The sequence below is a fragment of the Lissotriton helveticus genome, chromosome 11, assembly GCF_964261635.1.
Source record: "Lissotriton helveticus chromosome 11, aLisHel1.1, whole genome shotgun sequence".
In the NCBI taxonomy this organism is placed as follows: Eukaryota; Metazoa; Chordata; class Amphibia; order Caudata; family Salamandridae; genus Lissotriton; species Lissotriton helveticus.
The window spans coordinates 226,868,105-226,891,066 of record NC_136072.1 but is presented as its reverse complement, the minus strand read 5'-3'; positions in this window follow the sequence as shown (position 1 = coordinate 226,891,066).

The following is a 22,962-nucleotide window of genomic DNA, read 5'->3' as shown; positions in this document are numbered from 1 at the left end:
AAAAGCCTGTGGAACACAGACACAGACACAACACATAAAGACATACACAGAGCGACACTGATCGATAATTGCCCCAGGAACAAAAGTTCAGTTACATTGTAATTGCTCATTGGACATAAAGTTTTACATGGTGGTTGCCACTCTCTGGCAAACCTGCAGCTACCAGTATAAACGACGTGTGCGCATCCACGTCTGGTAATCCCAATTGCACTCCGGCAACCTGTAAGCGGGATACACACATTTACTGCCATTTCAAAGCCCATGGGGTTTCTCGTAATACACCAGGTTTAACACCTGCCACACTGTTAAATATTGCTCTCATAGTCATCAAATTCACCCCCCACAAAACGATGGAACCCCACCAGCAGGGGTCCACTCAATCCAGCGCACTGCCTACTTGTGGTGCATGAATTGTAGTGTTGTTATCATCCCAACTAATTGATTCTGCCTGATGCGCTTTCGCCGCCTGCTCTCCGTGTCATGACATCAATGCACCTCGCAAATTACAGACGGCCCCCAAGAAGCCTATTCACTTTCAGATATACGCCCACTGCTGCCACATATTTCCTTCTATTGCGGTTCACCTGCGCCTCAATCATTCCTAGTGCCCTTCAGAGTACACCTGCATCATATTACTGCAGCGGTTACCTCCAATTATGCAAGCACACTCTTACCGGACCTTGACCAATGTGTTCGGTATCAAACTCCCCGCTATGCTGCTTCTCCAACGCAGGTCTTTTAAAACTCTTCCACCGGGCGAACTCGGACGCCCTTGCGACATTCACCCTCACATGTCACATGATACGTGACTATGGCAGCCATCTTAGAGTGGGTAAAAAGTCCAAACTAACTAATGGACTCCCTCTGTGCTCATGATATATGTACAAATCTACAGTTTCACTCGATGTACTAAACTCCTACTTCTATGGGCATATTTTTAGGGGGCATAATTTAAAAAAAATAATATTTTTTAAGAAAAGGGCATGTCTTTTAGAAAAAGCCCCAAACCTTCCCTAGACATATCACAAACTCGAGGACATGCTGTCAATTGTAGATAAACACGGGGGTTCCATCCCACAACGCCTGCTCTTGAATCTAGGCATGCCGGACACTCGTAGTTAGCTAATGGTGCCCAGCAGAGCGGACTGCTATTCACCGCAGAGAGAAACAAGTTTTTATCATGCCCTCTCTACCTTCCTCCTAAAAAAGGGGGGCCATGGAGGGGCAAGTTTATGATAATCCCCAAACCAGAGATTGTACACGAGGCATCTGAGGAATTCAAAAGGATTGACACCATCCACTGATAAATGCGGTAGAAATACTGTTCTACATGTGAGTTTATGAGGCTATTTGCGTGCTATTACTTTATTCCACTCGATCACATCGTTCAACCTGTTTTATCTGCCTTCTCCTGGTATATTCAACGGGCTTCCTTGGAGATCAATCTGTTTTCTATATACAATGGATCACCCCATAATTTCTCAAGAACAACCCATCTGATGTCCCTGAAGCCATGTTTTTGTTTGCGGTAATGCACTACCAGTCGAGTTGTCAATTTGCTGGCTTTGATAGTGCTGAGATGTTGCTGAATGCAGATTTTAATCTTACGTGTAGTAAGACCAATGTAGTGAAGCCCACATGGACAGGTCAGTCGATAATAACATTGGCAGTGTTACAATTTGTGAATTTATTCAAGTGCCACGTTCTTCAGTCCACCAATTGTACACTGCTCACTTGCTCTGTCAAGTCACACACAGTCTGTGAAACAGTAAAGGTATTGGATCCTACATCTGACCAACCCGGATCTCAACAATAGGAAAAACAGAACAGGGTGGCTGGACAGGATTATTCGTGAAACAATTCACCAGACACACAGTCAATCTGTACCGTGTGACCACTGGATTTAATTTTCCAAACAAGTTTATTTTTCTTTTTTACATTTATCAGCAATTTTTTGAAACACAAGCACAAACAAAACCACTGTCAATTCAAAAGGTTCATATATACAGTATCTACAAATGCACACATTTACAAATTTACAACAAAGAATCAAACAAAAGATTGGTTAGACACATCAAAAGACAATCACAAATGTATAATAATTCAAATAAATTGCAATTATATACAGTGCAGAGATTAATCCATAAGCGAACAAACGGGAACCAGTCCTAGAGATTGAAAAAACCAAGTGACAGGCGGGGTTGAGATCAAAAACAAGCCTGCCTGTCAATGAAAGCCTGTGGTGTAATGTTAAATAGGGTTGCAAGGCTAGGATACAGAGTGGTGGTATGATTTACATCCTAGCGGCACCCTTTGTTGTAGCCACAGGGTGGTATTGTCGACGCGTTTCGAACCTAAGTATTCAAGGTTCTCTTCAGGACAGGGACTGGGAAACAGATTCTGCAAAAAAGTACAGAATTTGGTGTCAGACGTACATTGACGTACTGTAAAATGCCTACTCAGACTCCATGAGAAGTGGAAAGTATTTACCTGCACGCGGGCACAAAGGTTGCCGTGGCGTAGGTATGTCGTGTTCACACCTAAAAGACATATATAAAGGTGCTTAATGCACGGGAATTAAAAGGGTCGCACTAGGAAAGGCGAACGGGCTGTCCTATGTATGAATCATACCTGCAATAGGCGCAGAGCAGGACTTAAGGCGTGGTGTCAGGCTTCAGAAGCTTGCAGGTATCAGGGCGGCTCACATTATTTTGCGCGTGTAGGTCTAGATGGGTGATACAAAATCATGTATGGAATATATATCTCTCAAGGCATGGGTGCACAGCACAACACCCCCCCAATCGCCAAGAACGACTTGCGCGAGGTTCCTACCTGGCTATGCAGACCACAGGGAGGGAAGCGGCCGGTCACTGGCCTCAGTTCAGGCCGGCAGTTAAAGTTGGCCCGCTGAAAAAAGAGAGAAACCCTTTGTGAGCGCCAGGGTCAGGAGGCAGCAGTGGAGCTGGTTACAAACCGCTGCGCATAGCAATGCTTACTTTTCTGAATGAAGTAATCAAGCCACAGAAGGTCCGTGTTGCTCACTCTCTCCCAGGAACAAGCTGTCTGTAGGTGGAGCGCCGGGACACCAGTGGGTGTTTTGAATCCAGTTCACAGTAACAGGGGGTGTGGTCAAAAAACGGAATGGAGCCCCTAAGAATGCTGGGATCTGTAGTATTTGGGAACACTGAAGACTGGCCTGTCGGCTGATATTATACAAGGAAGCCTGCCCAAAGCCTCGCAATTTCATAATTCTACAGGCGTGCAATTTGTAGATGGGACGCCTGGACACCAGAAGGTATTTTGGATCCGGTTCACAGTGACCGTGATGCCCCTGAGGAATGCTGGGATCTGTAGTTTTGATGCAACTAAAGACTAGCGTCTCGGCTGATATTATGCTTGGAGGCATGCCAGAAGCAACCCCATTTTCGTAATACAACTGCTTGCTCAACTGATTTTCATGACTTTCCTCCCCGCACATGGGCATATTTACAAGGTCAATACAATGAGCCACATTTACACAATAACACTATTTCATCATATCCCTTGTTTTCCCCAACGTGGTGCATGTACATATACACATCCAAACGCGACATTCCTCCCCGCGCATGGGCATATTTACAAGACCACTTTAAAAAAAGACATTTTCATCAGTCGAAATGAGCAATATTTACACAATATCACTACACGTCCTCATACACGTTGTTTTCACTACAGTAGTACATGCCAATATACCCATCTAGCACATGAAAATTCTGAATTCATTGTACATTTCAGAGTTCTGAACAGCAATAATTGCATTGCACCCATAGACACTGCCATGACTCAAAAGACAAGGTGACTCAATACTAGACCTTGTGCGACTCAGTGGATATTGTTAAAAACGTGAGTAGAAAATGGAAAATAATTACACAGCGAAAGTTATAGTAGTGCAGCACAGCCAAACTGGACAACATCAAGGGCGGAATCATAAATTGACAGTTTCAGACATCTCGTTCAATCCGGAATTGGATGTATCGAACTTCAGGATAAGATACGCCTCTTTTTGAGAAAGGCGAAGGTCAGGATCTCCACTGCCACCCCTGATAACCGCCAGGACAGTCCATCTTATATCCTGGCTGGAGTGTTTCTGTTGCAAAAAATGAGAGACAAGAGGAGCAGTCAAGATCTTGTTATTGATCCGTGAGCGGTGTTGAATAATTCTTTGGCGGACTTCCTGCGTGGTTTTACCAATGTACAGTTTTTTACACGGACACTGGATGGCATACACAGTGTATTTTGTCTTACAGTTCGTGTGTTCATTGTGTCGCCAGAACTTTTTGCCATCTGTAAACAGGGAACCTTCTATTGTTAGGTTACAGACCGAGCATGTCCCGCACTTCCGATGGCCCAAAACTGGATTGGCTCCAAAAATCGTACCTTGTGAATCCTTTTTTGGAGGAGGGCGGGTCGATGTAATCATTTGGCCAATGCTCCTGTTCTTTTTTAAGGCAAAGAGAGGTGTGCCTATATCAGGCATTATTTCCTGCACCAAATGCCAACTTTTTCTGATTATTTTTTGGAGCTGATTGGTATGGGGACCAAAAGTAGACACACAGACCATCCTTTCCGTCGTCGGTCTCAGTCTCTTCTCAAGAAGATGTTCCCTTGGTGTCCATCTCGCTCTCTTCATAGAGTGTTTTAGGAGCTTGCGAGGGTATCCACGTTCCTGTAATTTCGTAGTCAGTCCTTGTCCATGTAACTCGAACTGTTGAATGGTGGAACAGTTCCGTCTCACCCGGAGATACTGTCCATAGGGCAGATTGTCTCTTAAACTCCGCGGGTGGTAGCTCTTATAATGCAAGGCATTATTCTTGTCAGTTTTCTTCTGGTAAAGTGAGCATGTGAGCACATCATTTCTCACAGATATCTCGACATCAAGAAATGGTAATGACTTCTCATTGTGCGTCAGGCTGAATTTTATATCTGGACTCCTATCGTTCAACCACACGTGGAACTCCTCAAGTTGTGCCGGTGTCCCGTTCCACACACACCACACGTCGTCTATGAAACGGAGCCATTGGGCGATATGACCTCTGTATGGGTTGTTGTTCAAAACATATTTCTCTTCGAATTGGCCCATGAACAGAATAGCCATCTCAGGGGCAAATGGACAGCCCATTGCCGAGCCTTTGATCTGTAGGAACATCTCGTCCTCAAAGGTGAAGAAGTTCTTCTTCAAAGCCAAAGTTGCGAAAGAGATGATGAGTTCAGTCGGTACCCTGTGTGGACGTGGTCGGTTCTCCAGGTATAATTCCATAACGTCCAGGCCATCTTGCTGTGGTATCTGTGTATACAGAGATGACACGTCCATGGTAGCTAGCAATTGGCATGAGGAATCAAATGGCAGCCCTTCCACCTTGTTTATAAAATCCATGGTGTCTCTGAGGTAGGATGGTACCTGAACCACAAGGGGTTTCAAGAACACATCCACGAATTTGGAGATGGGTTCAAACACAGAGTCACACCCGGACACTATCGGGCGTCCTGGAGGTGTCAAGGGGTCCTTATGTACTTTCGGGAGAAAGTACAAATGGGGAGTCCGTGGATAACGCTTCACCAGATATTCAGATTCTTTTGGTCCAAGTATCCCTGCTTCTCTGGCAGTGTTGACCAATCTTCCAATTTCGTCCTGGATCTGTGCAGTGGGATCATGCGTGATCCGTCGGTACCACTCCTGGTTGTACACGTGATTCCGACCTTCAGTTCGATATAAATTTTTAGACCAGAGAACCACCGCGCCCCCTTTGTCTGCTTGCCTTATTACTGCTTCCTGTTGCGTCTTGAGTTCTTGAATGGCTTCAACGAAAGGGCGTTTCTTCTCCAACGAGTTCAAGGCAGACATGACTGAGCGTTCAAAAGCTATGAACGCTCAGTCATGTCTGCCTTGAACTCGTTGGAGAAGAAACGCCCTTTCGTCCCCCTAAACATTACGAAAAAACACAAAGAAGCCATTCAAGAACTCAAGACGCAACAGGAAGCAGTAATAAGGCAAGCAGACAAAGGGGGCGCGGTGGTTCTCTGGTCTAAAAATGTATATCGAACTGAAGGTCGGAATTACGTGTACAACCAGGAGTGGTACCGACGGATCACGCATGATCCCACTGCACAGATCCAGGACGAAATTGGAAGATTGGTCAACACTGCCAGAGAAGCAGGGATACTTGGACCAAAAGAATCTGAATATCTGGTGAAGCGTTATCCACGGACTCCCCATTTGTACTTTCTCCCGAAAGTACATAAGGACCCCTTGACACCTCCAGGACGCCCGATAGTGTCCGGGTGTGACTCTGTGTTTGAACCCATCTCCAAATTCGTGGATGTGTTCTTGAAACCCCTTGTGGTTCAGGTACCATCCTACCTCAGAGACACCATGGATTTTATAAACAAGGTGGAAGGGCTGCCATTTGATTCCTCATGCCAATTGCTAGCTACCATGGACGTGTCATCTCTGTATACACAGATACCACAGCAAGATGGCCTGGACGTTATGGAATTATACCTGGAGAACCGACCACGTCCACACAGGGTACCGACTGAACTCATCATCTCTTTCGCAACTTTGGCTTTGAAGAAGAACTTCTTCACCTTTGAGGACGAGATGTTCCTACAGATCAAAGGCTCGGCAATGGGCTGTCCATTTGCCCCTGAGATGGCTATTCTGTTCATGGGCCAATTCGAAGAGAAATATGTTTTGAACAACAACCCATACAGAGGTCATATCGCCCAATGGCTCCGTTTCATAGACGACGTGTGGTGTGTGTGGAACGGGACACCGGCACAACTTGAGGAGTTCCACGTGTGGTTGAACGATAGGAGTCCAGATATAAAATTCAGCCTGACGCACAATGAGAAGTCCTTACCATTTCTTGATGTCGAGATATCTGTGAGAAATGATGTGCTCACATGCTCACTTTACCAGAAGAAAACTGACAAGAATAATGCCTTGCATTATAAGAGCTACCACCCGCGGAGTTTAAGAGACAATCTGCCCTATGGACAGTATCTCCGGGTGAGACGGAACTGTTCCACCATTCAACAGTTCGAGTTACATGGACAAGGACTGACTACGAAATTACAGGAACGTGGATACCCTCGCAAGCTCCTAAAACACTCTATGAAGAGAGCGAGATGGACACCAAGGGAACATCTTCTTGAGAAGAGACTGAGACCGACGACGGAAAGGATGGTCTGTGTGTCTACTTTTGGTCCCCATACCAATCAGCTCCAAAAAATAATCAGAAAAAGTTGGCATTTGGTGCAGGAAATAATGCCTGATATAGGCACACCTCTCTTTGCCTTAAAAAAGAACAGGAGCATTGGCCAAATGATTACATCGACCCGCCCTCCTCCAAAAAAGGATTCACAAGGTACGATTTTTGGAGCCAATCCAGTTTTGGGCCATCGGAAGTGCGGGACATGCTCGGTCTGTAACCTAACAATAGAAGGTTCCCTGTTTACAGATGGCAAAAAGTTCTGGCGACACAATGAACACACGAACTGTAAGACAAAATACACTGTGTATGCCATCCAGTGTCCGTGTAAAAAACTGTACATTGGTAAAACCACGCAGGAAGTCCGCCAAAGAATTATTCAACACCGCTCACGGATCAATAACAAGATCTTGACTGCTCCTCTTGTCTCTCATTTTTTGCAACAGAAACACTCCAGCCAGGATATAAGATGGACTGTCCTGGCGGTTATCAGGGGTGGCAGTGGAGATCCTGACCTTCGCCTTTCTCAAAAAGAGGCGTATCTTATCCTGAAGTTCGATACATCCAATTCCGGATTGAACGAGATGTCTGAAACTGTCAATTTATGATTCCGCCCTTGATGTTGTCCAGTTTGGCTGTGCTGCACTACTATAACTTTCGCTGTGTAATTATTTTCCATTTTCTACTCACGTTTTTAACAATATCCACTGAGTCGCACAAGGTCTAGTATTGAGTCACCTTGTCTTTTGAGTCATGGCAGTGTCTATGGGTGCAATGCAATTATTGCTGTTCAGAACTCTGAAATGTACAATGAATTCAGAATTTTCATGTGCTAGATGGGTATATTGGCATGTACTACTGTAGTGAAAACAACGTGTATGAGGACGTGTAGTGATATTGTGTAAATATTGCTCATTTCGACTGATGAAAATGTCTTTTTTTAAAGTGGTCTTGTAAATATGCCCATGCGCGGGGAGGAATGTCGCGTTTGGATGTGTATATGTACATGCACCACGTTGGGGAAAACAAGGGATATGATGAAATAGAGTGTTATTGTGTAAATGTGGCTCATTGTATTGACCTTGTAAATATGCCCATGTGCGGGGAGGAAAGTCATGAAAATCAGTTGAGCAAGCAGTTGTATTACGAAAATGGGGTTGCTTCTGGCATGCCTCCAAGCATAATATCAGCCGAGACGCTAGTCTTTAGTTGCATCAAAACTACAGATCCCAGCATTCCTCAGGGGCATCACGGTCACTGTGAACCGGATCCAAAATACCTTCTGGTGTCCAGGCGTCCCATCTACAAATTGCACGCCTGTAGAATTATGAAATTGCGAGGCTTTGGGCAGGCTTCCTTGTATAATATCAGCCGACAGGCCAGTCTTCAGTGTTCCCAAAAACTACAGATCCCAGCATTCTTAGGGGCTCCATTCCGTTTTTTGACCACACCCCCTGTTACTGTGAACTGGATTCAAAACACCCACTGGTGTCCCGGCGCTCCACCTACAGACAGCTTGTTCCTGGGAGAGAGTGAGCAACACGGACCTTCTGTGGCTTGATTACTTCATTCAGAAAAGTAAGCATTGCTATGCGCAGCGGTTTGTAACCAGCTCCACTGCTGCCTCCTGACCCTGGCGCTCACAAAGGGTTTCTCTCTTTTTTCAGCGGGCCAACTTTAACTGCCGGCCTGAACTGAGGCCAGTGACCGGCCGCTTCCCTCCCTGTGGTCTGCATAGCCAGGTAGGAACCTCGCGCAAGTCGTTCTTGGCGATTGGGGGGGTGTTGTGCTGTGCACCCATGCCTTGAGAGATATATATTCCATACATGATTTTGTATCACCCATCTAGACCTACACGCGCAAAATAATGTGAGCCGCCCTGATACCTGCAAGCTTCTGAAGCCTGACACCACGCCTTAAGTCCTGCTCTGCGCCTATTGCAGGTATGATTCATACATAGGACAGCCCGTTCGCCTTTCCTAGTGCGACCCTTTTAATTCCCGTGCATTAAGCACCTTTATATATGTCTTTTAGGTGTGAACACGACATACCTACGCCACGGCAACCTTTGTGCCCGCGTGCAGGTAAATACTTTCCACTTCTCATGGAGTCTGAGTAGGCATTTTACAGTACGTCAATGTACGTCTGACACCAAATTCTGTACTTTTTTGCAGAATCTGTTTCCCAGTCCCTGTCCTGAAGAGAACCTTGAATACTTAGGTTCGAAACGCGTCGACAATACCACCCTGTGGCTACAACAAAGGGTGCCGCTAGGATGTAAATCATACCACCACTCTGTATCCTAGCCTTGCAACCCTATTTAACATTACACCACAGGCTTTCGTTGACAGGCAGGCTTGTTTTTGATCTCAACCCCGCCTGGCACTTGGTTTTTTCAATCTCTAGGACTGGTTCCCGTTTGTTCGCTTATGGATTAATCTCTGCACTGTATATAATTGCAATTTATTTGAATTATTATACATTTGTGATTGTCTTTTGATGTGTCTAACCAATCTTTTGTTTGATTCTTTGTTGTAAATTTGTAAATGTGTGCATTTGTAGATACTGTATATATGAACCTTTTGAATTGACAGTGGTTTTGTTTGTGCTTGTGTTTCAAAAAATTTCTGATAAATGTAAAAAAGAAAAATAAACTTGTTTGGAAAATTAAGTCACACACAGAGCATACACCACATGTATGGTGCCCTGCAAGAAGATCCAGAGTGTTGGACACTTGTCTAGGATGAGTGTGTACCAATTTATCCCGTAAATTCTTGGATCTTTTAAAAGCAAATCTGGGGGCTGGCATCTTGAAACAGTTCGTACTCAGCAGGTGCCCTTGTCTCTTGTCTCTTAATGATTTGGCAGATTTTTGTGGATAGAGGGTCAAACGTGGTAACCACCGGAAGACAATCTCCTTTCTCTTTTCTATTTCTTTCCAATAACAAAGTTCTTGGTGTGCCCTCTTCCGGACATTTTTCACAATTTTCTTAGGGTATGCATGTTTTTCAAGTTTCTCTGCCAGTTCCATGGCTTGCTCAACAAATTTTTCTGTGGTGCTACAATTTCTCCGGTACCAGAGAAATTGGCCCACTGCCAGATTGTCCCAGAGGGCATGTGGATGGAACGACCTATAATGAAGTAGAGAGTTCTTATCCGTCGGTTTTTGGTGAACATTAGTACACAACCGATTCTCCACTGCATAAATATCCAAATCCAGATATGTTGCTGCCTCCCTACTGATCTTCCAGGTGAATTTAAGTCATTCATCCAGTCCATTCAGCCAAACCAGAAAGTTTTGGAGTTCGACTTCTGTGCCTGACCAGATGCATAGCACATCATCTATAAACCTCTTCCAGAGACAGATGTTATTCTGGAAGGGGTCAGATGCATGATGGCTGTAGTGTGCCTCAAACTGGCTCAAATAGATGCAGTCTATGTTGGGACTGCGCACTACAATGTTAATACTTAAATGAACAAATTTGGTCGTGCTCCACAGGTGTACTCCCTGCACTGGAGTAGTTGCTTAAATGAAAAAGGTTGCACCAACACGAAATGTGTGGGTGTCTCCTGGGGCACAGAAGAGTGCTATAATATTGCAGTATTATAGCACTCTTCTGTGCCCCAGGAGACACCCACACATTTCGTGTTGGTGCAACCTTTTCCAAATAGATGCAGGCCAGACTGGGGGCAAAAGTAGCCCCCATTGAAGTCCAAGACACCTGGAGGTACAGCTGTTCCTTGCACTTGAAGAAGTTACGGGTGAGAGCTATCTCCACACACTGAAGTACAAACGATTGGGGAATGCCGTACCACTCACATACTGCCTGGGCTCGCGCTGCTGCCACCAGCGTGGCTTCCTGGGGTATTCTAGTGTAGAACAATTCAATGTCAATCGTTATCAAAAATTGATGGCTATGATCATATTCAAGCGTTTCTAAGATATTTAAAATATCCGTAGTGTCCTTCAAGTAGAAAGGTTGATTGATGACACATTCCCTGAGGAAAAAGTCAGAGAACTGCGACAACGGCTCCAACACGGATTGAATCCCTGAAACAATCAGGCGACCCAGTGGAGGCCGTTGCGCTTTATGAATCTTAGGCAGTATGTAGAATGCCGGAGTTCTCGGTTTGGTGTTAATCAGGAAGTCCGTTTCCTTAGAGGTGATCCATTTTTTCTCTTTCGTCCCTGTCACTAGTCCAGTTATAAGATCCTGTAGTTCACCAGTAGGATCACAGGCCAAAGGTCAATAGCTGTAATACTTCAGCCTCATAGTCCATGGTGTTCATCTCGACCACCGCCCCGCCTTTATTGGCTGGTTTGATGGTCAGTGAGCTGTTGGTTTGCAAAGATTTAACGGCCACCCACTCGGGCTTGCTCATATTACAAATCCTGCGTTTGCTCTCTGCTTTCTCCAGCTGATCAATATCCTGGAGAACTTCCTCCTCGAACACCTGTACTTCAGGCCCCATCGAACTGATGGGGGGGCAGAAGGACGAAGGGGGATGCTGATTGGTACTGAACACAGAAGGGTGTATACCCTAAGAAAATTGTGAAAAATGCCCGGAAGAGGGCATTGAACACACCAAGAACTGTGTTATTGGAAAGGAATAAGAAAGAGAAAGGAGATTGTCTTCCGGTGGTTACCACGTTTGACCCTCTATCTACATTAATTCACCAAATCATTAAGAGACATCGGCACCTGCTGAGTGCGAACTGTTTCAAGATGCCAGCCCTCAGATTTGCTTTAAAAGATCCAAGAATTTACGGGATAAATTGGTACACACTCGTCCTAGACAAGTGTCCAACACCCTGGATCTTCTTGCAGGGCACCATACATGTGGTGTATGCTCTGTGTGTGACTTGACAGAGCAAGTGAGCAGTGTACAATTGGTGGACTGAAGAACGTGGCACTTGAATAAATTCACAAATTGTAACACTGCCAATGTTATTATCGACTGACCTGTCCATGTGGGCTTCACTACATTGGTCTTACTACAAGTAAGTGGTGTACCGTCCACCGGGTAGTGATGTGGTGTTTCGAAGTTCGTTTTTGGATGCCCTGGGCACACTTGTCATAGGGTGTGCCAATTATTCCATCTTGGGCGACCTGAACTTACATTTCGACGCACCCTCCAACCTGGCGGTTCGCAGCATCACCGCTGACTTAGAGGCCTTTCAGCTTGTTCAGCTGGTTTCACAGCCTACCCACATAGGGGGTCATATTCTTGACCCCTTTTTTACCAACTTGCCAGGGACTAATATTACATCTATCTCTCCGGTAACATGGACTGACCATTTTCTGGTGACCATTCTGTGTCCCATCCCGGCGGCTCCTTCCACCCCGTCGGTGAGATGTGTTCCAAGGAGGCTGTGGAATCAACTTAAGCTAGAGGATTTACATCACCTTCTAGCGGAAGATCCGTTGGGTCCACTGGAAGATGTTGAGGAGGGGTATGACCGCTTCTGCTCCTGGACTACCAGGGCTCTCGACACTCTGATTCCTATTACATCAAGTAAGATCAGCACTAGAGAGTCGAGCCCCTGGTATGATAGTGCCCTGCGTGCCTTGAAGAGGGCCTGTAGACGGGCAGAAAGAGCTTGGCGAAAGACATATGGAGCTGATTTAAAAGCTGCATATGTCGCATCTACCAAGACTTACCATCGTGCCATCTGCCGAGCTCGGGCAGCTTACTATGCTGCAGAGTTTCGCTGCAGCCTAAACCCGTCGAAGACCATCTTCAAGGCCGTGAAGGATCTGGTAGCGAAGCGAACTTCCTCTGTAGTGGTGAGTTCTATCTCCCACTGTGAATCCCTGGCTGCTTATTTCCTGGGGAAAGTTCAAACAATCTATCGAGCATTCCCTAACACAGGGATCGACTTGGGAAGTTCTAATGTGACACCACACTCTACCACCCTGCTCTCCTTTCCCCCTCTTCCCTTAGATGGGTTTGACAAACTCGCTCTGCGAGTTAAATCTGGCTCTCCATCCGATCCAGTTAGACCCGCCCTGTTCAGAGAGCGGGCCTTTATGGGGCGCACTGCGGTGTGTTCCCTTGTCAACCTGTCTTTGGAGACAGGGGTGGTTCCAACTAAGTGGAAGCAGGCGGTGGTGTCTCCCATCCTCAAAAAGCCTTCCCTGGACCCTTCTAAACCCGAGAACTACCGTCCCATCTCACTGCTGCCTTGGCCGGCGAAGATAACAGAGGCCCATGTCAACTTGGCCCTGTCTGAGTACCTCACACGAACCAATACCCTCGACCCCACACAAAACGGCTTCCGTGCTGGACACAGCACGGAGACCGCCCTTCTTGTGATGGTGGAACATCTCCGTGCGGTGTTGGATGCTGGACAGACGGCGGCGCTGATACTGTTAGATCTCAGCGCCGCCTTCGACACCGTCTCTCACAGCATCCTCCTGCATCGGCTCGAGGAGATAGGTGTCGGTGGACAGGCCCTGCAATGGTTCCGCTCCTACCTTGGCGATCGTTCCTTCTGTGTCTCCATCTCTCCCTTCAAGTCCAACTTCCAACCACTGGCCATGGGGGTCCCACAGGGATCCTCGCTGAGCCCCACATTGTTTAATCTCTACGTGAGACCGCTAGCTGATGTCGCGAGGCAGTGGGGCCTAACTTTGGTCTCATATGCCGATGACACACAGCTGGCGGTTACTCTCAGCGGGGACGCGGAAGTGGATGCCCCCAGGTTTCAGGATGGATTGAAGGCGGTGGCTAGCTGGCTGACAGGGAACTGTCTCCAGCTGAATGCCACTAAAACAGAAGTTATGGTTGTCGGCAGGGGAGCGGAACTCTGGGGCGACCAATGGTGGCCACCTGAGATGGGACCATCCCCGGCGCCGGTTTTGGAGCTGAAAAACCTGGGAGTGTGGATAGACTCGGGCCTGACTTTCGTGGGGCACACTAAAAGAACAGCGGCTTGTTGTTTTGGTCTGTTGAGAGGCTTAAGACCTGTTCTTAAGTACTTTGATGCCCCAACCAGACAGCTTGTAATCCAGGCTACTGTCATCTCTCGCCTGGATTACGCGAGTTCCCTTCTCGCCGGGGCCAACCAGGCCGAACTTACTCGACTACAACGAGTACAAAATGCCGCAGCCAGGGCAATTGTCGGCCTCCCTAAATTCTGTTCGGTCGCGAATGTTCTTCGTTCCTTACACTGGCTCCCAATACGGAAGCGGATTCTTTTTAAGATACTCTGTCTCTCTTTTAAGATCTTGAGAGGCATGGGTCCTGAAATTTTGTCTGGCTTTCTTTCCCTTTACGTCCCTACTCGCGCTCTTCGCTCCCAGGGCCAGGCCCTGGCTGTAGTCCCCAGATACAGGCTCTGCCGCATGGGCGGCCGTTCCTTTGGTGTAAAGGCGGCATCAGCTTGGAACTCCCTCCCGGTGGAACTGCGCCTGTTAGAGGATCTTATGGCTTTTAGGAAAGCCCTGAAAACATTCCTGTTTTAGTTTTTTACCCCCAGTCTGTGCTATGTATTTAGAGTGGTCCTCTTTGGTTCTTTTAGCTGTGTTATGTTTCTTATGCTGTTTCCTTGTCAATGCGCCAGGACGCTCCTTAGCTGGAGTAGCTGTGCGCATAATAAAAACCTATAACATAACATAACATAACATTAAAATCTGCATTCAGCAACATCTCAGCACTATCAAAGCCAGCAAATTGACAACTCGACTGGTAGTGCATTACCGCAAACATAAATATGGCTTCAGGGACATCAGATGGGTTGTTCTTGAGAAAGTATGGGGTGATCCATTGTATATCAAAAACAGATTGATCTCCATGGAAGCCCATTGAATATACCAGGAGAAGGCAGATAAAACAGGGTTGAACGATGAGATAGAGTGGAATAAGGTAATAGCACGCACATAGCCTCATAAACTGACATGTGGAACAGTATTTTTACTGCATTTATCAGTGGATGGTGTCAATCCTTTTCAATTCCTCAGATGCCTCGTGTACAATCTCTGGTTTGGGGATCATCATAAACTTGCCCCTCAATGCCCCCCCCTTTCTTTAGGAGAGAGGTAGAGAGGTTGTGATAAAAACTTGTTCCTCTCTGAGGTGAATAGCAGTCTGCTCTGCTGGGCACCATTAGCTAACTACGAGTGTGCGGCACGCCTCGATGCAAGAGCAGGCATTGTGGGATGGAACCCCAGTTTCTATCTACAATTTACAGCATTTCTTCGAGTTTGTGATATGTCTAGGGAAGGTTTGAGGCTTTTTCTAAAAGACATGCATTTTAAAAAAAAATATATTCTTTTTTAAAATTTTGCCCCCTAAAAATATGCCCATAGGAGTAGGAGTTTAGTACATTGAGTGAAACTGTAGATTTGTACGTATATCATAAGCACAGGGGGAGTATATTAGTTAGTTTGGACTTTTTACCCACTCTAAGAGGGCCGCCATAGTCACGTGTCACGTGACATGTGAGGGTGCACCTTGCAAGGGCGTCCGAGTTCGCCCGGTGGAAGAGTTTAAAAGCCCCACGTTGGAGAAGCAGCAGAGCGGGGAGTTTGATATCGAAAGCATCGGTCAAGGTCCGGTAGGAGTGTGCTTGCGTAATTGGAGGTAACTGCTGCAGTAGTATGATGCGGGTGTACTCTGCAGCGCACTTGGAATGATTTGGGCGCAGGGGTACCGCAATAGAAGGAAATATGTGGCAGCAGTGGGCGTATATCCGTAAGTGAATAGCATTCTTGGGGGCCATGTGTAATTTACGGGGTGCATTGATGTCATGACACGCAGAACAGGCGGCAAAAGCACATCAGGCTGAATTAATTAGTTGTGATGATAACGACTTCATGTGCCACAAGTAGGTAGTGCGCTGGATTGAGGGGACCCATGCTGGTGGTGTTACATTGTGTTGTGGGGGTGAATTTGATGACTATGAGAGCAATATTTAACAGTGTGGCAGGTGTTAAACCTGGTGTATTACGAGAAACCCCATGGGCTTTGAAATGGCATTATATGTGTGTATCCCACTCACAGGTTGACGGAGTGCAAGTGGGATTACCAAACGTGGATGTGCACACGTCGTTTATACTTGTGGCTGCAGGTATGCCAGAGAGTGGCAACCACCAGGTTAAACTTTATGTCCAATGAGCAATTACAATGTAACTGAACTTTTGTTCCTGGGGCAATTATTGATTAGTGCCACTCTGTGTATGTCTGTGTCTGTGTTCTACAGGTTTTCACTGCTGTGAGGTCACAGTAGGGTGTGGACTGACCCCAAGCCCTGAAGAAGTTGCCGACAAAGAATGATAGGCAATGAAACATGTTGGCTTCATATATGTTAAAACGAAGCTCAACAGTAGCTTTTAGTTTTTAATGTGAGCCGACACCCAACAGCGAATAAAGTTGATATAGTGCTAGTGGTGCCTAGCACGTTTTTAGTGGGCTAGAACAGTGGGTCTTGGTGTTCTATTCTAGGGGACGGGTTGTAGTAGGTTTTTGTAGCCAGTTTCACCATTAATTTGCACACACTACTTACACGTTTATTTATTTTTGGGAGGGAAGGCGCTGATGATGATAAGTGGAACACACTGATGAGTACCTGTCAGTAGTTCCCTGGTGGTCGTTTCTGTGAGGTTCCTTCTCACCTTGCATAGCCTTTTTTCAAGTAACACTCTTTAAGTTGGGAGGGTGTTTGGAATTTGTGGAGACACAGACACAGCCAGGATTTTAGAAAGGAGATGGGAACGCCCTGTTAGTACTGCAGAACTGTCTCGTACTATAAATATCCTCTAAAATTAGGGAGGCAGGTGTTGTCTAAGAGATCCTATCAGATATGGGGCAGGTTTTGTTGATTAAATGAATGTGAGTGGGGAGTAACCTGCGTCTTTTTCCCTCTTTGCTCCTGTTGTGTAAGGGCACCCATTTTCTGTGCCTTGGCAGCACTGTTATATATATATATAGCGCTATATCAAGGCAGTATTTCCCTCATTCACATGGAGGTGTGTGGCCATCAAAATGAGGTAAACCCTTTTCCTCTGAGCCTGTGCTATATTATGAATACAGGTGTATGGGCAGAAAAGACATCAGAAAGCACAGTGATGGTGTGCCACCAAAATGTGGCACACTGCCATTGTGTCCCACCCCCAAGGGCATCCCTTTGTTTGGGGGGCTGAGGGAATCTCATGGACCTCACACTCACACCCTTGCATGAAGGTGCAGTCACTCACTGCATCCACTGGCAGAGGGGTCGCTGTCCCACTTTAAAGCTCAGGTATGTGTGGCCTGCATAGTGAAAGATAGAGGGATGCTTCAAGAAGCTGCTCTGTATTTCAATAATGAACTTCCATACAGGGCCATGGGGGCTGTGCATTGATCGTAATGGGGTGTACTGTCCCTGTTTACAGCCGATGCCCCTCTTTAAAAGTCCACTTTGGTGTGACCAGGGGCAGTGAGCCAATTCCACAGTACAGGACTAAGGGCCAGATGTACAAAGGTTTTATTCAGGCGCAAATGGATTTTAGACCCGGTAGCGTCCTCAAAAAAACAGTGACCCATGTACTAATCCTAAATTAATTTGCAACTCGCAAAATAGGATTAGTGACTCGCTATTAGGAACGCCCCTTCCTATCAGCGACTCCTTAAGCTAAGTAAAAATGTACACAGGAAGGGGTCCCCAGGGGACCCCTTCCCATTTGTGAATTCATGCACAAATATTTTTTAAAGTCAGGTAGTGGTCCCAGGGACCACTGCCTGCCCTTAATAAATGAAACTAAAAAGTTTCATTTTTATTTTTTGAATGCATCCCTTTTTCCTTTAAGGAAAACGCCTCATTAAAAAACTTCCACACAACCTGAAATACAGTGTTCACACCCTATCCATATATTTATGACCTCCTTTTAATGAGGGCCTAAATAAATGAAATAATTTATCTGCCACTTTTTAAAATGACCAAATGACATGTTCTAATAGAGCTCAAACATTCTAGCAGATTTCTGGAGAAGGTTGTTTCTGGGTGCAGTGGTGACGTTTCAATAAACCCACTAGGTTGATACATGGAACCTCTGCTAAATCCTTGGGATGATATGGCACAAGCAGCAAGCAGTGGCCACATATCTGTGGGTTAAATTCAAGAAATACCCCATAAATTTAAATATAGGAAACAACCAAAAAAATTGACTATATCAATCTAGAAAAATAGAGAAACAATTAATTAGCAAAAAGTCACCAAGATCATCAAAATAGGTTAAAGGAAGCCAAAAATAGGATGGGTTTTTTAAATGTTTGCAGGGACGTTCATGCTAGTTATATTTGTATTGATACCTAGAAATATTAACTACCTAATATAATTTTACCAGTGTGTTCAATGCTGGTGGATATTTAGATTGTTTTGTGGCATTTGCTGTGTGGTGTTTGGTCGAATGTGTCACAGGGTTTTGCTTATGAATAAACTCTATCTTCAGACGAGATCAGGAAGTATCCAGAATTTCATTACAACATATTTTTGACCATGAGCTGACAGAGGCGACCAGCTGGCCAGGCAACCAAGCAGCCTAACCCTAATGCAAACACTCTCAAAATGATGACCCTGCACACAAATGAAGATTTTATGGTACGCACATCGGAGTTTTTCTAACTTACTACCAACATCTACCAAGGGCCTTGGCTGGGATTTTCATTAACAATTAACCACATGGCATGGTCATTTCTCTCTACAACTTCCACCATTGAGTGCGATCCTCAATGCTTGAGCCAGCGGCCTTGTGTGCTCGTTCGTTTCCCAGTGTACATCTACTTCACATCTTGCTCAAACGGATTACTGAAATAATATTTATACACTCAATATCTAAGCACAAAAATATTGGAAAATAAGTATTTTTAACAAAAATATTGCCTTCCCATATTTTTTTTATTTTTTTTTGTGAAACCTTTATTGACCAAAGTGAAAGGCAGTACACAGCTTCACGCCTACAACCTGCTATTGCAGGCCGGCAGCTACATAGAATGAAGCCCAGAGCAGGCTCATAAGTAAAAAAGGGCACAACAGTATTACTTAAACACAGCATGCCGCCTACAACCCACTGGGCCGGCCCGGATAGAAAGGTGGCCTAGTCAGGTAGTACAGATGACATATCTACCGGGCAGAAGCACATTGTATACCAGCAAAAAACAATTGAGGCTTCTTTTTCAATTTTTTTGTGAAAGAAAAAACCCAGAAATCAAACTCAACTGGGGACCGTCCTTACCATGTTATACCACCATACAGTGTATGTGGATCAGAGGATCTGAGGGTGAGGAGCCTTAATGCAATATGAAGTAGTAGGAGGAGCAAACTCCGTCCAAGCCAATAGGCGCTGCACCCACTAAATACTTCTGGCTGGCATGGTAAGGGCAAAGAGGGAAGAGGGGGGAGGGGGGGAGATAGGGGGGGAGAAGAGGGGGGGGGAGGGGAGGGGAGGGGGAGATTCATAATCGACCTCGTGAGGTCAATAATATGCAAAGGACGTGTATGTGGTGCTACATGTGACATGTTGCTAACGTGAGTGCGCAGTCAGGAGCAAAGAGTGCTTCGCGGACCAGCCTAAAGCCGGGCATCAGGAGCTGCCAGGATGTAGAGGAGTCTGTCTAGCGGTACAGGGGGACAATAAGAGAGCAGGGGGGGGAGGACAGAGTGTAAGGGCGTGGATTCAAGTATCAGAATGCTCCTCACTCCGTTGTCGGAGAAGATAGGCAGACAGGGGACCCCAGATATCTTTGGGACGTGACTTATGTGGTAAGAGTTCGGCATAATTGTGGAGCTGATCTTGCCAAGTCGACATAATGTCGAGCCAGGTTTTGAATTTAGGAGCACGGCCTCTACCCCATCTACAGGCCACATGGCGTTTGGCTAGTAAAAGGCCCAGTGCGAAAAACTTTCTATGTGATTTCAGTGCAGAGACCGATTGACCTAACAGGGCCGTCTTAGGACAGGGGTCAATAGCAACTCCAACCATATCCGAAAGGGCACGAAAAATGGCCTGCCAGTATGCCGCGACGGAGGGACATGTCCACGCCAGGTGGAAGAAATCGGCACCCTCCACCCCGCATCGAAGGCAGTGGTCAGTGTCACGGAGGCCAAGTCGGAACAGCCTGGAAGGAGTAAAGTAGATGCGATGCAAGAATTTGAAATGTATCAATCGGAGCCGGGTATTACCGGTTACTGCATTAGTGTGCGAGCAGCTCTCCTCCCATTGATCATCAGACAGTGGGGAGCCAAGGCCATTGTCCCATGCACTGCGGACTTTGAGTGGAGGCGGCATTGGGGCCGGCTGGGCATGCTTGTACAGCATGGACACCACATGTTTGGGATTGTCCGTTTGTAAGAGGGAGTGCAGAGGGGCCAGTGTGTCTGGCTCGTCAGGAAAGTTCGGAGTAACTGCCTTAACGTTCTGTCGCAGCCGGACATAGAGGAACGTGTCCATGACCGAGGCGGTGTTCTCCCCGAAGAATTGCGCCGATGTTCGGAACTGCCCCTGGAGGTATAAATCACCCCACGTGTGAATCGCCAGTTTCAGGAGTAGTTTACGTCCAATCTCCTCACAGGCGACCCGTAATCTAGGGTCATGTGCTAGAGGCATGCATGGTGAGTACAAAAACTCAACCTCCATGTGATCCGCTATTCGCCTCCACGCCTGTACCGTGCAGTCGACTGTGGTAGGGTCCTGGTCCGAGACATTCGGCGTAGTATAGAGATAACCCGACGGTTGCACCGGACGCATGTATCCATCCTCCACTGCCAAATGGGCCATGAAGGGGGGGATGCAGCCAGTACGCGACGAAGTGGCCCTGGGCACAGTCGTAATAACGTTGGAAATTAGGAACGTCGAATCCACCCTGGTGATAGGGTAACATGAGCGTCTTCAGACTTATCCTGGCCTGTTTACCCCCCCCAAATAAGCCTTGACATTTGGGAATTGAGGGCGCGGAAGAAATGGGCACCAGGATTGTACGGTATGTTAATAAAGAGGTAGAGCAATTTGGGGAGGACCACCATCTTTATAAGAGAGACGCGTCCTGCCATTGAAAGTGGGAGATGGATCCACTTAGTGATTGTATCAGTAAGTTTGTCAAGCGCGGTACCATTATTAGCCCTAATGAGGGTCTCGCGATTCCGGGAAACCACCACTCCGAGATATTTTAGGTCATCCGTTTCCCAAATCAAGGGATAGTCCAGGGGGAACTGCGTGGTCCTATCCGTTAAGGGGAATAGAGCCGACTTCGACCAATTAATTTGTATTCCCGAAATCGCACCGAATTTGGTGACTTCGCGTAGTATGGGGTTAAGGTTTTTCTGCGGTTTATTTATATATAGGGTCATGTGCGGTGGTTATGGTGCTGACGAAGTTTGGCCGCCAGCGGCTCGATAGCAATCGCAAAGAGGGCAGGGGAGATGGGGCAGCCTTGTCTGGTGCCCCTATGTATGTTAAACGGAGCCGATCTGGCCCCATTGAGTAAGACTGAGGCACTAGGGTTGCTGTATAATAACTTTATCCAATCGAGGAAGCTGAAGGGGATTCCCATACGTTCAAGGAGGGCCAGCAGATAATCCCACTCAAAGGAATCGAACGCTTTGGTGGCGTCGAGGAACACTGCTGCAGCTTCGGACTTGCGGTTTATGTCTTGAAGTACCGCCTGGAGGGTTCGTAGGTTATGTGAGGTCGCCCTATTGGGGACGAAACCCGCCTGGTCGGGCAGGACCAGGCGCTCCATCAACAGGTTAAGGCGAGACGCCAGTACCTTCGCTAAGATTTTGACATCAGTATTGAGCAAAGAGAGGGGTCTATATGAGTCGCAGTGCTCAGGAGGTTTGCCCGGTTTCAAGAGAGACGCGATAAGGGCCTCGCGCATCGAGGGCGGGAGGGTTCCCACTTCGAGGGCGGAATAATAAACTTGTTGTAGTATTGGGGCAAGGATGTGGATATATGCCTTATAAAAATCAATTGGCAGCCCATCAGACACAGGGGATTTGCCCGATTTCATGGACATGATGGCATCCTTTATTTCATCAACCTCGAGGATGTGGTGGGGGAATTTTTGTTGGGTTGGACCAAGCCACGCAATGGCCGTGTCCTCCAGGTAAGGATGTAGGTCAATAGGAGCCGATCTTTGAGAAGTGTAGAGGGTGGAGTAGTGATTTGTGAGGCTGCGGAGCTGTTCAGGAAGGTTTCGTTGTGGGGTTTGGTGTTCATCAAGCAAGACAGTGATGAAATTATTGTATCTAGGGGACCGGACCGCGGCGGCCAGAGCCCTGCCAGGTCTATCCCCCTCACCGAAAACCCGTGCAGAATGTTGTTTGCCGAGGAATTTGCACTCCCTATCCGCCGCCTCCGCGTATTCGTTCAATTTCTCCCGAAGGAGGGCATTCGTAAAATGATCTCGGGCCTCGCGAGTACCAATCCGTTCTAAGTCTCGAAGTTCGGATTCAAGTTTACGAAGTTCTCCTCGCAAGGATTTAAGGACTCCGCCCCCCCTTAGAGATGCACCATCCCCGAACGGTGACCTTAAAGGCTTCCCAAACCACAGAGAGGTCCGACACCGATCCCACATTTCTGTCAAAAAAGTCTTGGATGTCCTGTTCAAGGTCCGCCTTGAAGGCGGAATCAGTGAGATGGGAAGGGTTGAGGCGCCAGCTCAAATAAGGGGAGGTCTCAATTGGAATGCGTAGTGAGAGAAGGACCGGGGAATGGTCAGAGAAGGTCCTGGC